The sequence below is a fragment of the Cervus elaphus genome, unplaced genomic scaffold, assembly GCF_910594005.1.
Source record: "Cervus elaphus unplaced genomic scaffold, mCerEla1.1, whole genome shotgun sequence".
Lineage (NCBI taxonomy): Eukaryota > Metazoa > Chordata > Mammalia > Artiodactyla > Cervidae > Cervus > Cervus elaphus.
This window is the reverse complement of record NW_025316779.1, coordinates 3,518,335-3,533,575: the sequence shown is the minus strand read 5'-3', so window position 1 is coordinate 3,533,575 and position 15,241 is coordinate 3,518,335.

Genomic DNA, 15,241 nt, shown 5'->3' with positions numbered 1-15,241 from the left:
AAAAAAAAAAAAAAGACCAGGAGCATGAAAAGGTGTGAAAAATGCGAGGAGAAAAAAAAAAAAAAGAGACCAGGAACATGAAAAGGTGTGAAAAATGCGAGGAGCAAAAGAAAAAAAAAAAAAAAGAGACCAGGAGCATGAAAAGGTGTGAAAAATGCGAGGAGCAAAAAAAAAAAAAAGAAAGACCAGGAGCATGAAAAGGTGTGAAAAATGCGACGAGCATGAAAAGTTGTGAAAAATGCGAGGAGCATGAAGAGGTGTGAAAAATGCGAGGAGGATGAAAAGGTGTGAAAAATTTGAGGAGCAAAAAAAAAAAAAAAAAGAAAGACCAGGAGCATGAAAAGGTGTGAAAAATGCGAGGAGCAAAAAAAAAAAAAAGTCCAGGAGCATGAAAAGGTGTGAAAAATGCGAGGAGCAAAAAAAAAAAAAGAAAGACCAGGAGCATGAAAAGGACTGAAAAATGCGAGGAGCAAAAAAAAAAAAGACCAGGAGCATGAAAAGGTGTGAAAAATGCGAGGAGCAAAAAAAAAAAAAAAAGACCAGGAGCATGAAAAGGTGTGAAAAATGCGAGGAGCAAAAAAAAAAAAAAAAGACCAGGAGCATGAAAAGGTGTGAAAAATGCGAGGAGCAAAAAAAAAAAAAAAAAAAAGAAAGACCAGGAGCATGAAAAGGTGTGAAAAATGCGAGGAGCAAAAGAAAAAAAAAAAGACCAGGAGCATGAAAAGGTGTGAAAAATGCGAGGAGCAAAAAAAAAAAAAAGAAAGACCAGGAGCATGAAAAGGTGTGAAAAATGCGAGGAGCAAAAAAAAAAAAAAGACCAGGAGCATGAAAAGGTGTGAAAAATGCGAGGAGCAAAAAAAAAAAAAAAAAAAAGAAAGACCAGGAGCATGAAAAGGTGTGAAAAATTCTAGGAGCAAAAAAAAAAAAAAAAAGACCAGGAGCAAGAAAAGGTGTGAAAAAGGGGAGGAGCAAAAAAAAAAAAAAAAGAAAGAAAGACCAGGAGCATGAAAAGGTGTGAAAAATGCGAGGAGCAAAAAAAAAAAAAGAAAGACCAGGAGCATGAAAAGATGTGAAAAATGCGAGGAGCAAAAGAAAAAAAAAAGACCAGGAGCATGAAAAGGTGTGAAAAATGCGAGGAGCAAAAAAAAATAAAGAAAGACCAGGAGCATGAAAAGGTGTGAAAAATGCGACGAGCATGAAAAGTTGTGAAAAATGCGAGGAGCATGAAGAGGTGTGAAAAATGCGAGGAGGATGAAAAGATGTGAAAAATTTGAGGAGCAAAAAAAAAAAAAAAACCAGGAGCATGAAAAGGTGTGAAAAATGCGAGGAGCATGAAGAGGTGAGAAAAATGCGAGGAGGATGAAAAGGTGTGAAAAATTTGAGGAGCAAAAAAAAAAAAAAAAAGAAAGACCAGGAGCATGAAAAGGTGTGAAAAATGCGAGGAGCAAAAAAAAAAAAAAGACCAGGAGCATGAAAAGGTGTGAAAAATGCGAGGAGCAAAAAAAAAAAAAGAAAGACCAGGAGCATGAAAAGGTCTGAAAAATGCGAGGAGCAAAAAAAAAAAAGACCAGGAGCATGAAAAGGTGTGAAAAATGCGAGGAGCAAAAAAAAAAAAAAAAAGACCAGGAGCATGAAAAGGTGTGAAAAATGCGAGGAGCAAAAAAAAAAAAAAAAAGACCAGGAGCATGAAAAGGTGTGAAAAATGCGAGGAGCAAAAAAAAAAAAAAAAAAAAGAAAGACCAGGAGCATGAAAAGGTGTGAAAAATGCGAGGAGCAAAAAAAAAAAAAAAAGAAAGAAAGAAAGACCAGGAGCATGAAAAGGTGTGAAAAATGCGAGGAGCAAAAAAAAAAAAAAAAAAAAAGAGACCAGGAACATGAAAAGGTGTGAAAAATGCGAGGAGCATGAAGAGGTGTGAAAAATGCGAGGAGGATGAAAAGGTGTGAAAAATTTGAGGAGCAAAAAAAAAAAAAAAAACCAGGAGCATGAAAAGGTATGAAAAATGCGAGGAGCAAAAAAAAAAAAAAAAACCAGGAACATGAAAAGGGGTGAAAAAAGCGAGGAGCAAAAAAAAAAAAAAAAAAAAAAAAAGAAAGACCACAAGCATGAAAAGGTGTGAAAAATTCGAGGAGCAAAAAAAAGACCAGGAGCATGAAAAGGTGTGAAAAATGCGAGGAGCAAAAAAAAAAAAAAAAGAAAGAAAGAAAGACCAGGAGCATGAAAAGGTGTGAAAAATGCGAGGAGCATGAAGAGGTGTGAAAAATGCGAGGAGGATGAAAAGGTGTGAAAAATTTGAGGAGCAAAAAAAAAAAAAAAAAGAAAGACCAGGAGCATGAAAAGGTGTGAAAAATGCGAGGAGCAAAAAAAAAAAAAGACCAGGAACATGAAAAGGTGTGAAAAATGCGAGGAGCAAAAAAAAAAAAAGAAAGACCAGGAGCATGAAAAGGTGTGAAAAATGCGAGGAGCAAAAAAAAAAAAGACCAGGAGCATGAAAAGGTGTGAAAAATGCGAGGAGCAAAAAAAAAAAAAAAAGACCAGGAGCATGAAAAGGTGTGAAAAATGCGAGGAGCAAAAAAAAAAAAAAAAAAAAGAAAGACCAGGAGCATGAAAAGGTGTGAAAAATGCGAGGAGCAAAAAAAAAAAAAGAAAGACCAGGAGCATGAAAAGGTGTGAAAAATGCGAGGAGCAAAAAAAAAAAAAAAGACCAGGAGCATGAAAAGGTGTGAAAAATGCGAGGAGCAAAAAAAAAAAAAAAAAAAAGAAAGACCAGGAGCATGAAAAGGTGTGAAAAATTCTAGGAGCAAAAAAAAAAAAAGAAAGACCAGGAGCATGAAAAGGTGTGAAAAAGGCGAGGAGCAAAAAAAAAAAAAAAGAAAGAAAGACCAGGAGCATGAAAAGGTGTGAAAAATGCGAGGAGCAAAAAAAAAAAAAGAAAGACCAGGAGCATGAAAAGGTGTGAAAAATGCGAGGAGCAAAAAAAAAAAAAAAGAGACCAGGAGCATGAAAAGGTGTGAAAAATGCGAGGAGCAAAAAAAAAAAAAAGACCAGGAGCATGAAAAGGTGTGAAAAATGCGAGGAGCAAAAAAAAAAAAAAAAAAGACCAGGAGAATGAAAAGGTGTGAAAAATGCGAGGAGCAAAAAAAAAAAAAAAAAAAAAAGAAAGACCAGGAGCATGAAAAGGTGTGAAAAATGCTAGGAGCAAAAAAAAAAAAAAGACCAGGAGCATGAAAAGGTGTGAAAAATGCGAGGAGAAAAAAAAAAAAAAAGACCAGGAGCATGAAAAGGTGTGAAAATTGCGAGGAGAAAAAAAAAAAAAAAGACCAGGAGCATGAAAAGGTGTGAAAAATGCGAGGAGCAAAAAAAAAAAAAAAAAAAAAAGACAGACCAGGAGCATGAAAAGGTGTGAAAAATGCGAAGAGCATGAAAAGTTGTGAAAAATGCGAGGAGCATGAAGAGGTGTGAAAAATGCGAGGAGGATGAAAAGGTGTGAAAAATTTGAGGAGCAAAAAAAAAAAAATACCAGGGGCATGAAAAGGTGTGAAAAATGCGAGGAGCAAAAAAAAAAAAAAGACCAGGAGCATGAAAAGGTGTGAAAAATGCGAGGAGCAAAAAAAAAAAAAAAGAAAGACCAGGAGCATGAAAAGGTGTGAAAAATGCGAGGAGCAAAAGAAAAAAAAAAGACCAGGAGCATGAAAAGGTGTGAAAAATGCGAGGAGCAAAAAAAAAAAAAAGAAAGACCAGGAGCATGAAAAGGTGTGAAAAATGCGAGGAGCAAAAAAAAAAAAAAACACCAGGAGCATGAAAAGGTGTGAAAAATGCGAGGAGCAAAAAAAAAAAAAAAAAAGAAAAACCAGGAGCATGAAAAGGTGTGAAAAATTCTAGGAGCAAAAAAAAAAAAAGAAAGACCAGGAGCATGAAAAGGTGTGAAAAAGGCGAGGAGCAAAAAAAAAAAAAAAGAAAGAAAGACCAGGAGCATGAAAAGGTGTGAAAAATGCGAGGAGCAAAAAAAAAAAAAGAAAGACCAGGAGCATGAAAAGATGTGAAAAATGCGAGGAGCAAAAGGAAAAAAAAGACCAGGAGCATGAAAAGGTGTGAAAAATGCGAGGAGCAAAAAAAAATAAAGAAAGACCAGGAGCATGAAAAGGTGTGAAAAATGCGACGAGCATGAAAAGTTGTGAAAAATGCGAGGAGCATGAAGAGGTGTGAAAAATGCGAGGAGGATGAAAAGGTGTGAAAAATTTGAGGACCAAAAAAAAAAAAAAACCAGGAGCATGAAAAGGTGTGAAAAATGCGAGGAGCAAAAAAAAAAAAAAAGACCAGGAACATGAAAAGGTTTGAAAAATGCGAGGAGCAAAAAAAAAAAAAAAAAAGAAAGAAAGAAAGACCACAAGCATGAAAAGGTGTGAAAAATTCGAGGAGCAAAAAAAAAAAAAAAAAAAGAAGACCAGGAGCATGAAAAGGTGTGAAAAATGCGAGGAGAAAAAAAAAAAAAAGAGACCAGGAACATGAAAAGGTGTGAAAAATGCGAGGAGCAAAAGAAAAAAAAAAAAAAAAGAGACCAGGAGCATGAAAAGGTGTGAAAAATGCGAGGAGCAAAAAAAAAAAAAAGAAAGACCAGGAGCATGAAAAGGTGTGAAAAATGCGACGAGCATGAAAAGTTGTGAAAAATGCGAGGAGCATGAAGAGGTGTGAAAAATGCGAGGAGGATGAAAAGGTGTGAAAAATTTGAGGAGCAAAAAAAAAAAAAAAAAGAAAGACCAGGAGCATGAAAAGGTGTGAAAAATGCGAGGAGCAAAAAAAAAGAAAGACCAGGAGCATGAAAAGGTGTGAAAAATGCGAGGAGCAAAAAAAAAAAAAGAAAGACCAGGAGCATGAAAAGGTCTGAAAAATGCGAGGAGCAAAAAAAAAAAAGACCAGGAGCATGAAAAGGTGTGAAAAATGCGAGGAGCAAAAAAAAAAAAAAAAGACCAGGAGCATGAAAAGGTGTGAAAAATGCGAGGAGCAAAAAAAAAAAAAAAAGACCAGGAGCATGAAAAGGTGTGAAAAATGCGAGGAGCAAAAAAAAAAAAAAAAAAAAGAAAGACCAGGAGCATGAAAAGGTGTGAAAAATGCGAGGAGCAAAAGAAAAAAAAAAGACCAGGAGCATGAAAAGGTGTGAAAAATGCGAGGAGCAAAAAAAAAAAAAAGAAAGACCAGGAGCATGAAAAGGTGTGAAAAATGCGAGGAGCAAAAAAAAAAAAAAGACCAGGAGCATGAAAAGGTGTGAAAAATGCGAGGAGCAAAAAAAAAAAAAAAAAAAAGAAAGACCAGGAGCATGAAAAGGTGTGAAAAATTCTAGGAGCAAAAAAAAAAAAAAAAGACCAGGAGCATGAAAAGGTGTGAAAAAGGCGAGGAGCAAAAAAAAAAAAAAAGAAAGAAAGACCAGGAGCATGAAAAGGTGTGAAAAATGCGAGGAGCAAAAAAAAAAAAAGAAAGACCAGGAGCATGAAAAGATGTGAAAAATGCGAGGAGCAAAAGAAAAAAAAAAGACCAGGAGCATGAAAAGGTGTGAAAAATGCGAGGAGCAAAAAAAAATAAAGAAAGACCAGGAGCATGAAAAGGTGTGAAAAATGCGACGAGCATGAAAAGTTGTGAAAAATGCGAGGAGCATGAAGAGGTGTGAAAAATGCGAGGAGGATGAAAAGATGTGAAAAATTTGAGGAGCAAAAAAAAAAAAAAACCAGGAGCATGAAAAGGTGTGAAAAATGCGAGGAGCAAAAAAAAAAAAAAAGACCAGGAACATGAAAAGGTTTGAAAAATGCGAGGAGCAAAAAAAAAAAAAAAAAAGAAAGAAAGAAAGACCAGAAGCATGAAAAGGTGTGAAAAATTCGAGGTGCAAAAAAAAAAAAAAAAAAAAGACCAGGAGCATGAAAAGGTGTGAAAAATGCGAGGAGAAAAAAAAGAAAAAAGACCAGGAGCATGAAAAGGTGTGAAAAATGCGAGGAGCAAAAAAAAAAAAGAAAGAAAGAAAGACCAGGAGCATGAAAAGGTGTGAAAAATGCGAGGAGCAAAAAAAAAAAAAAAAAGAACAGGAGCATGAAAAAGGGGGAAAAAAGCGAGGAGCAAAAAAAAAAAAAAAAAAAGAAAGACCAGGAGCATGAAAAGGTGTGAAAAATGCGAGGAGCAAAAAAAAAAAAAAAAGACCAGGAGCATGAAAAGGTGTGAAAAATGCGAGGAGCAGAAAAAAAAAAAAGAAAGACCAGGAGCATGAAAAGGTGTGAAAAATGCGAGGAGCAAAAAAAAAAAAAAAGACCAGGAGCATGAAAAGGTGTGAAAAATGCGAGGAGCAAAAAAAAAAAAAAAAAAAGAAAGACCAGGAGCATGAAAAGGTGTGAAAAATTCTAGGAGCAAAAAAAAAAAAAGAAAGACCAGGAGCATGAAAAGGTGTGAAAAAGGCGAGGAGCAAAAAAAAAAAAAAAGAAAGAAAGACCAGGAGCATGAAAAGGTGTGAAAAATGCGAGGAGCAAAAAAAAAAAAAGAAAGACCAGGAGCATGAAAAGATGTGAAAAATGCGAGGAGCAAAAGAAAAAAAAAAGACCAGGAGCATGAAAAGGTGTGAAAAATGCGAGGAGCAAAAAAAAATAAAGAAAGACCAGGAGCATGAAAAGGTGTGAAAAATGCGACGAGCATGAAAAGTTGTGAAAAATGCGAGGAGCATGAAGAGGTGTGAAAAATGCGAGGAGGATGAAAAGGTGTGAAAATTTTGAGGAGCAAAAAAAAAAAAAAACCAGGAGCATGAAAAGGTGTGAAAAATGCGAGGAGCAAAAAAAAAAAAAAAGACCAGGAACATGAAAAGGTTTGAAAAATGCGAGGAGCAAAAAAAAAAAAAAAAAAGAAAGAAAGAAAGACCACAAGCATGAAAAGGTGTGAAAAATTCGAGGTGCAAAAAAAAAAAAAAAAAAAGACCAGGAGCATGAAAAGGTGTGAAAAATGCGAGGAGAAAAAAAAGAAAAAAGACCAGGAGCATGAAAAGGTGTGAAAAATGCGAGGAGCAAAAAAAAAAAAGAAAGAAAGAAAGACCAGGAGCATGAAAAGGTGTGAAAAATGCGAGGAGCAAAAAAAAAAAAAAAAAAAGGAAAGACCAGGAGCATGAAAAGGTGTGAAAAATGCGAGGAGCAAAAAAAAAAAAAAAGAGACCAGGAGCATGAAAAGGTGTGAAAAATGCGAGGAGCAAAAAAAAAAAAAAGACCAGGAGCATGAAAAGGTGTGAAAAATGCGAGGAGAAAAAAAAAAAAAAAGACCAGGAGCATGAAAAGGTGTGAAAATTGCGAGGAGAAAAAAAAAAAAAAAGACCAGGAGCATGAAAAGGTGTGAAAAATGCGAGGAGCAAAAAAAAAAAAAAAAAAAAAAAGACAGACCAGGAGCATGAAAAGGTGTGAAAAATGCGAAGAGCATGAAAAGTTGTGAAAAATGCGAGGAGCATGAAGAGGTGTGAAAAATGCGAGGAGGATGAAAAGGTGTGAAAAATTTGAGGAGCAAAAAAAAAAAAATACCAGGGGCATGAAAAGGTGTGAAAAATGCGAGGAGCAAAAAAAAAAAAAAGACCAGGAGCATGAAAAGGTGTGAAAAATGCGAGGAGCAAAAAAAAAAAAAAAGAAAGACCAGGAGCATGAAAAGGTGTGAAAAATGCGAGGAGCAAAAGAAAAAAAAAAGACCAGGAGCATGAAAAGGTGTGAAAAATGCGAGGAGCAAAAAAAAAAAAAAGAAAGACCAGGAGCATGAAAAGGTGTGAAAAATGCGAGGAGCAAAAAAAAAAAAAAAACACCAGGAGCATGAAAAGGGGTGAAAAATGCGAGGAGCAAAAAAAAAAAAAAAAAAGAAAGACCAGGAGCATGAAAAGGTGTGAAAAATTCTAGGAGCAAAAAAAAAAAAAGAAAGACCAGGAGCATGAAAAGGTGTGAAAAATGCGAGGAGCAAAAAAAAAAAAAAGACCAGGAGCATGAAAAGGTGTGAAAAATGCGAGGAGCAAAAAAAAAAAAAAAAAAAAGAAAGACCAGGAGCATGAAAAGGTGTGAAAAATTCTAGGAGCAAAAAAAAAAAAAAAAGACCAGGAGCATGAAAAGGTGTGAAAAAGGCGAGGAGCAAAAAAAAAAAAAAAGAAAGAAAGACCAGGAGCATGAAAAGGTGTGAAAAATGCGAGGAGCAAAAAAAAAAAAAGAAAGACCAGGAGCATGAAAAGATGTGAAAAATGCGAGGAGCAAAAGAAAAAAAAAAGACCAGGAGCATGAAAAGGTGTGAAAAATGCGAGGAGCAAAAAAAAATAAAGAAAGACCAGGAGCATGAAAAGGTGTGAAAAATGCGACGAGCATGAAAAGTTGTGAAAAATGCGAGGAGCATGAAGAGGTGTGAAAAATGCGAGGAGGATGAAAAGATGTGAAAAATTTGAGGAGCAAAAAAAAAAAAAAACCAGGAGCATGAAAAGGTGTGAAAAATGCGAGGAGCAAAAAAAAAAAAAAAGACCAGGAACATGAAAAGGTTTGAAAAATGCGAGGAGCAAAAAAAAAAAAAAAAAAGAAAGAAAGAAAGACCAGAAGCATGAAAAGGTGTGAAAAATTCGAGGTGCAAAAAAAAAAAAAAAAAAAGACCAGGAGCATGAAAAGGTGTGAAAAATGCGAGGAGAAAAAAAAGAAAAAAGACCAGGAGCATGAAAAGGTGTGAAAAATGCGAGGAGCAAAAAAAAAAAAGAAAGAAAGAAAGACCAGGAGCATGAAAAGGTGTGAAAAATGCGAGGAGCAAAAAAAAAAAAAAAAGAACAGGAGCAAGAAAAGGGGAGAAAAATGCGGGGAGCAAAAAAAAAAAAAAAAAAAAGAAAGACCAGGAGTATGAAAAGGTGTGAAAAATGCGAGGAGCAAAAAAAAAAAAAAAAGACCAGGAGCATGAAAAGGTGTGAAAAATGCGAGGAGCAGAAAAAAAAAAAAGAAAGACCAGGAGCATGAAAAGGTGTGAAAAATGCGAGGAGCAAAAAAAAAAAAAAAGACCAGGAGCATGAAAAGGTGTGAAAAATGCGAGGAGCAAAAAAAAAAAAAAAAAAAGAAAGACCAGGAGCATGAAAAGGTGTGAAAAATTCTAGGAGCAAAAAAAAAAAAAGAAAGACCAGGAGCATGAAAAGGTGTGAAAAAGGCGAGGAGCAAAAAAAAAAAAAAAGAAAGAAAGACCAGGAGCATGAAAAGGTGTGAAAAATGCGAGGAGCAAAAAAAAAAAAAGAAAGACCAGGAGCATGAAAAGATGTGAAAAATGCGAGGAGCAAAAGAAAAAAAAAAGACCAGGAGCATGAAAAGGTGTGAAAAATGCGAGGAGCAAAAAAAAATAAAGAAAGACCAGGAGCATGAAAAGGTGTGAAAAATGCGACGAGCATGAAAAGTTGTGAAAAATGCGAGGAGCATGAAGAGGTGTGAAAAATGCGAGGAGGATGAAAAGGTGTGAAAATTTTGAGGAGCAAAAAAAAAAAAAAACCAGGAGCATGAAAAGGTGTGAAAAATGCGAGGAGCAAAAAAAAAAAAAAAGACCAGGAACATGAAAAGGTTTGAAAAATGCGAGGAGCAAAAAAAAAAAAAAAAAAGAAAGAAAGAAAGACCACAAGCATGAAAAGGTGTGAAAAATTCGAGGTGCAAAAAAAAAAAAAAAAAAAGACCAGGAGCATGAAAAGGTGTGAAAAATGCGAGGAGAAAAAAAAGAAAAAAGACCAGGAGCATGAAAAGGTGTGAAAAATGCGAGGAGCAAAAAAAAAAAAGAAAGAAAGAAAGACCAGGAGCATGAAAAGGTGTGAAAAATGCGAGGAGCAAAAAAAAAAAAAAAAAAAGGAAAGACCAGGAGCATGAAAAGGTGTGAAAAATGCGAGGAGCAAAAAAAAAAAAAAAAGAGACCAGGAGCATGAAAAGGTGTGAAAAATGCGAGGAGCAAAAAAAAAAAAAAGACCAGGAGCATGAAAAGGTGTGAAAAATGCGAGGAGAAAAAAAAAAAAAAAGACCAGGAGCATGAAAAGGTGTGAAAATTGCGAGGAGAAAAAAAAAAAAAAAGACCAGGAGCATGAAAAGGTGTGAAAAATGCGAGGAGCAAAAAAAAAAAAAAAAAAAAAAAGAAAGACCAGGAGCATGAAAAGGTGTGAAAAATGCGAAGAGCATGAAAAGTTGTGAAAAATGCGAGGAGCATGAAGAGGTGTGAAAAATGCGAGGAGGATGAAAAGGTGTGAAAAATTTGAGGAGCAAAAAAAAAAAAATACCAGGGGCATGAAAAGGTGTGAAAAATGCGAGGAGCAAAAAAAAAAAAAAGACCAGGAGCATGAAAAGGTGTGAAAAATGCGAGGAGCAAAAAAAAAAAAAAAGAAAGACCAGGAGCATGAAAAGGTGTGAAAAATGCGAGGAGCAAAAGAAAAAAAAAAGACCAGGAGCATGAAAAGGTGTGAAAAATGCGAGGAGCAAAAAAAAAAAAAAGAAAGACCAGGAGCATGAAAAGGTGTGAAAAATGCGAGGAGCAAAAAAAAAAAAAAACACCAGGAGCATGAAAAGGTGTGAAAAATGCGAGGAGCAAAAAAAAAAAAAAAAAAAGAAAGACCAGGAGCATGAAAAGGTGTGAAAAATTCTAGGAGCAAAAAAAAAAAAAGAAAGACCAGGAGCATGAAAAGGTGTGAAAAAGGCGAGGAGCAAAAAAAAAAAAAAAGAAAGAAAGACCAGGAGCATGAAAAGGTGTGAAAAATGCGAGGAGCAAAAAAAAAAAAAGAAAGACCAGGAGCATGAAAAGATCTGAAAAATGCGAGGAGCAAAAGGAAAAAAAAGACCAGGAGCATGAAAAGGTGTGAAAAATGCGAGGAGCAAAAAAAAATAAAGAAAGACCAGGAGCATGAAAAGGTGTGAAAAATGCGACGAGCATGAAAAGTTGTGAAAAATGCGAGGAGCATGAAGAGGTGTGAAAAATGCGAGGAGGATGAAAAGGTGTGAAAAATTTGAGGACCAAAAAAAAAAAAAAACCAGGAGCATGAAAAGGTGTGAAAAATGCGAGGAGCAAAAAAAAAAAAAAAGACCAGGAACATGAAAAGGTTTGAAAAATGCGAGGAGCAAAAAAAAAAAAAAAAAAGAAAGAAAGAAAGACCACAAGCATGAAAAGGTGTGAAAAATTCGAGGAGCAAAAAAAAAAAAAAAAAAAGAAGACCAGGAGCATGAAAAGGTGTGAAAAATGCGAGGAGAAAAAAAAAAAAAAGAGACCAGGAACATGAAAAGGTGTGAAAAATGCGAGGAGCAAAAGAAAAAAAAAAAAAAAAGAGACCAGGAGCATGAAAAGGTGTGAAAAATGCGAGGAGCAAAAAAAAAAAAAAGAAAGACCAGGAGCATGAAAAGGTGTGAAAAATGCGACGAGCATGAAAAGTTGTGAAAAATGCGAGGAGCATGAAGAGGTGTGAAAAATGCGAGGAGGATGAAAAGGTGTGAAAAATTTGAGGAGCAAAAAAAAAAAAAAAAAGAAAGACCAGGAGCATGAAAAGGTGTGAAAAATGCGAGGAGCAAAAAAAAAGAAAGACCAGGAGCATGAAAAGGTGTGAAAAATGCGAGGAGCAAAAAAAAAAAAAGAAAGACCAGGAGCATGAAAAGGTCTGAAAAATGCGAGGAGCAAAAAAAAAAAAGACCAGGAGCATGAAAAGGTGTGAAAAATGCGAGGAGCAAAAAAAAAAAAAAAAGACCAGGAGCATGAAAAGGTGTGAAAAATGCGAGGAGCAAAAAAAAAAAAAAAAGACCAGGAGCATGAAAAGGTGTGAAAAATGCGAGGAGCAAAAAAAAAAAAAAAAAAAAGAAAGACCAGGAGCATGAAAAGGTGTGAAAAATGCGAGGAGCAAAAGAAAAAAAAAAGACCAGGAGCATGAAAAGGTGTGAAAAATGCGAGGAGCAAAAAAAAAAAAAAGAAAGACGAGGAGCATGAAAAGGTGTGAAAAATGCGAGGAGCAAAAAAAAAAAAAAGACCAGGAGCATGAAAAGGTGTGAAAAATGCGAGGAGCAAAAAAAAAAAAAAAAAAAAGAAAGACCAGGAGCATGAAAAGGTGTGAAAAATTCTAGGAGCAAAAAAAAAAAAAAAAGACCAGGAGCATGAAAAGGTGTGAAAAAGGCGAGGAGCAAAAAAAAAAAAAAAGAAAGAAAGACCAGGAGCATGAAAAGGTGTGAAAAATGCGAGGAGCAAAAAAAAAAAAAGAAAGACCAGGAGCATGAAAAGATGTGAAAAATGCGAGGAGCAAAAGAAAAAAAAAAGACCAGGAGCATGAAAAGGTGTGAAAAATGCGAGGAGCAAAAAAAAATAAAGAAAGACCAGGAGCATGAAAAGGTGTGAAAAATGCGACGAGCATGAAAAGTTGTGAAAAATGCGAGGAGCATGAAGAGGTGTGAAAAATGCGAGGAGGATGAAAAGATGTGAAAAATTTGAGGAGCAAAAAAAAAAAAAAACCAGGAGCATGAAAAGGTGTGAAAAATGCGAGGAGCAAAAAAAAAAAAAAAGACCAGGAACATGAAAAGGTTTGAAAAATGCGAGGAGCAAAAAAAAAAAAAAAAAAGAAAGAAAGAAAGACCAGAAGCATGAAAAGGTGTGAAAAATTCGAGGTGCAAAAAAAAAAAAAAAAAAAAGACCAGGAGCATGAAAAGGTGTGAAAAATGCGAGGAGAAAAAAAAGAAAAAAGACCAGGAGCATGAAAAGGTGTGAAAAATGCGAGGAGCAAAAAAAAAAAAGAAAGAAAGAAAGACCAGGAGCATGAAAAGGTGTGAAAAATGCGAGGAGCAAAAAAAAAAAAAAAAGAACAGGAGCATGAAAAGGTGTGAAAAAAGAGAGGAGCAAAAAAAAAAAAAAAAAAAAGAAAGACCAGGAGCAGGAAAAGGTGTGAAAAATGCGAGGAGCAAAAAAAAAAAAAAAAGACCAGGAGCATGAAAAGGTGTGAAAAATGCGAGGAGCAGAAAAAAAAAAAAGAAAGACCAGGAGCAAGAAAAGGTGTGAAAAATGCGAGGAGCAAAAAAAAAAAAAAAGACCAGGAGCATGAAAAGGTGTGAAAAATGCGAGGAGAAAAAAAAAAAAAAGAGACCAGGAACATGAAAAGGTGTGAAAAATGCGAGGAGCAAAAGAAAAAAAAAAAAAAAGAGACCAGGAGCATGAAAAGGTGTGAAAAATGCGAGGAGCAAAAAAAAAAAAAAGAAAGACCAGGAGCATGAAAAGGTGTGAAAAATGCGACGAGCATGAAAAGTTGTGAAAAATGCGAGGAGCATGAAGAGGTGTGAAAAATGCGAGGAGGATGAAAAGGTGTGAAAAATTTGAGGAGCAAAAAAAAAAAAAAAAAGAAAGACCAGGAGCATGAAAAGGTGTGAAAAATGCGAGGAGCAAAAAAAAAAAAAAGACCAGGAGCATGAAAAGGTGTGAAAAATGCGAGGAGCAAAAAAAAAAAAAGAAAGACCAGGAGCATGAAAAGGTCTGAAAAATGCGAGGAGCAAAAAAAAAAAAGACCAGGAGCATGAAAAGGTGTGAAAAATGCGAGGAGCAAAAAAAAAAAAAAAAGACCAGGAGCATGAAAAGGTGTGAAAAATGCGAGGAGCAAAAAAAAAAAAAAAAGACCAGGAGCATGAAAAGGTGTGAAAAATGCGAGGAGCAAAAAAAAAAAAAAAAAAAAGAAAGACCAGGAGCATGAAAAGGTGTGAAAAATGCGAGGAGCAAAAGAAAAAAAAAAAGACCAGGAGCATGAAAAGGTGTGAAAAATGCGAGGAGCAAAAAAAAAAAAAAGAAAGACCAGGAGCATGAAAAGGTGTGAAAAATGCGAGGAGCAAAAAAAAAAAAAAGACCAGGAGCATGAAAAGGTGTGAAAAATGCGAGGAGCAAAAAAAAAAAAAAAAAAAAGAAAGACCAGGAGCATGAAAAGGTGTGAAAAATTCTAGGAGCAAAAAAAAAAAAAAAAGACCAGGAGCATGAAAAGGTGTGAAAAAGGCGAGGAGCAAAAAAAAAAAAAAAGAAAGAAAGACCAGGAGCATGAAAAGGTGTGAAAAATGCGAGGAGCAAAAAAAAAAAAAGAAAGACCAGGAGCATGAAAAGATGTGAAAAATGCGAGGAGCAAAAGAAAAAAAAAAGACCAGGAGCATGAAAAGGTGTGAAAAATGCGAGGAGCAAAAAAAAATAAAGAAAGACCAGGAGCATGAAAAGGTGTGAAAAATGCGACGAGCATGAAAAGTTGTGAAAAATGCGAGGAGCATGAAGAGGTGTGAAAAATGCGAGGAGGATGAAAAGATGTGAAAAATTTGAGGAGCAAAAAAAAAAAAAAAACCAGGAGCATGAAAAGTTGTGAAAAATGCGAGGAGCATGAAGAGGTGTGATAAATGCGAGGAGGATGAAAAGGTGTGAAAAATTTGAGGAGCAAAAAAAAAAAAAAAAAGAAAGACCAGGAGCATGAAAAGGTGTGAAAAATGCGAGGAGCAAAAAAAAAAAAAAAGACCAGGAGCATGAAAAGGTGTGAAAAATGCGAGGAGCAAAAAAAAAAAAAGAAAGACCAGGAGCATGAAAAGGTCTGAAAAATGCGAGGAGCAAAAAAAAAAAAGACCAGGAGCATGAAAAGGTGTGAAAAATGCGAGGAGCAAAAAAAAAAAAAAAAAGACCAGGAGCATGAAAAGGTGTGAAAAATGCGAGGAGCAAAAAAAAAAAAAAAAGACCAGGAGCATGAAAAGGTGTGAAAAATGCGAGGAGCAAAAAAAAAAAAAAAAAAAAGAAAGACCAGGAGCATGAAAAGGTGTGAAAAATGCGAGGAGCAAAAAAAAAAAAAAAAAGAAAGAAAGAAAGACCAGGAGCATGAAAAGGTGTGAAAAATGCGAGGAGCAAAAAAAAAAAAAAAAAAAAGAGACCAGGAACATGAAAAGGTGTGAAAAATGCGAGGAGCATGAAGAGGTGTGAAAAATGCGAGGAGGATGAAAAGGTGTGAAAAATTTGAGGAGCAAAAAAAAAAAAAAAACCAGGAGCATGAAAAGGTATGAAAAATGCGAGGAGCAAAAAAAAAAAAAAAACCAGGAACATGAAAAGGTGTGAAAAATGCGAGGAGCAAAAAAAAAAAAAAAAAGAAAGAAAGAAAGACCACAAGCATGAAAAGGTGTGAAAAATTCGAGGAGCAAAAAAAAGACCAGGAGCATGAAAAGGTGTGAAAAATGCGAGGAGCAAAAAAAAAAAAAAAAGAAAGAAAGAAAGACCAGGAGCATGAAAAGGTGTGAAAAA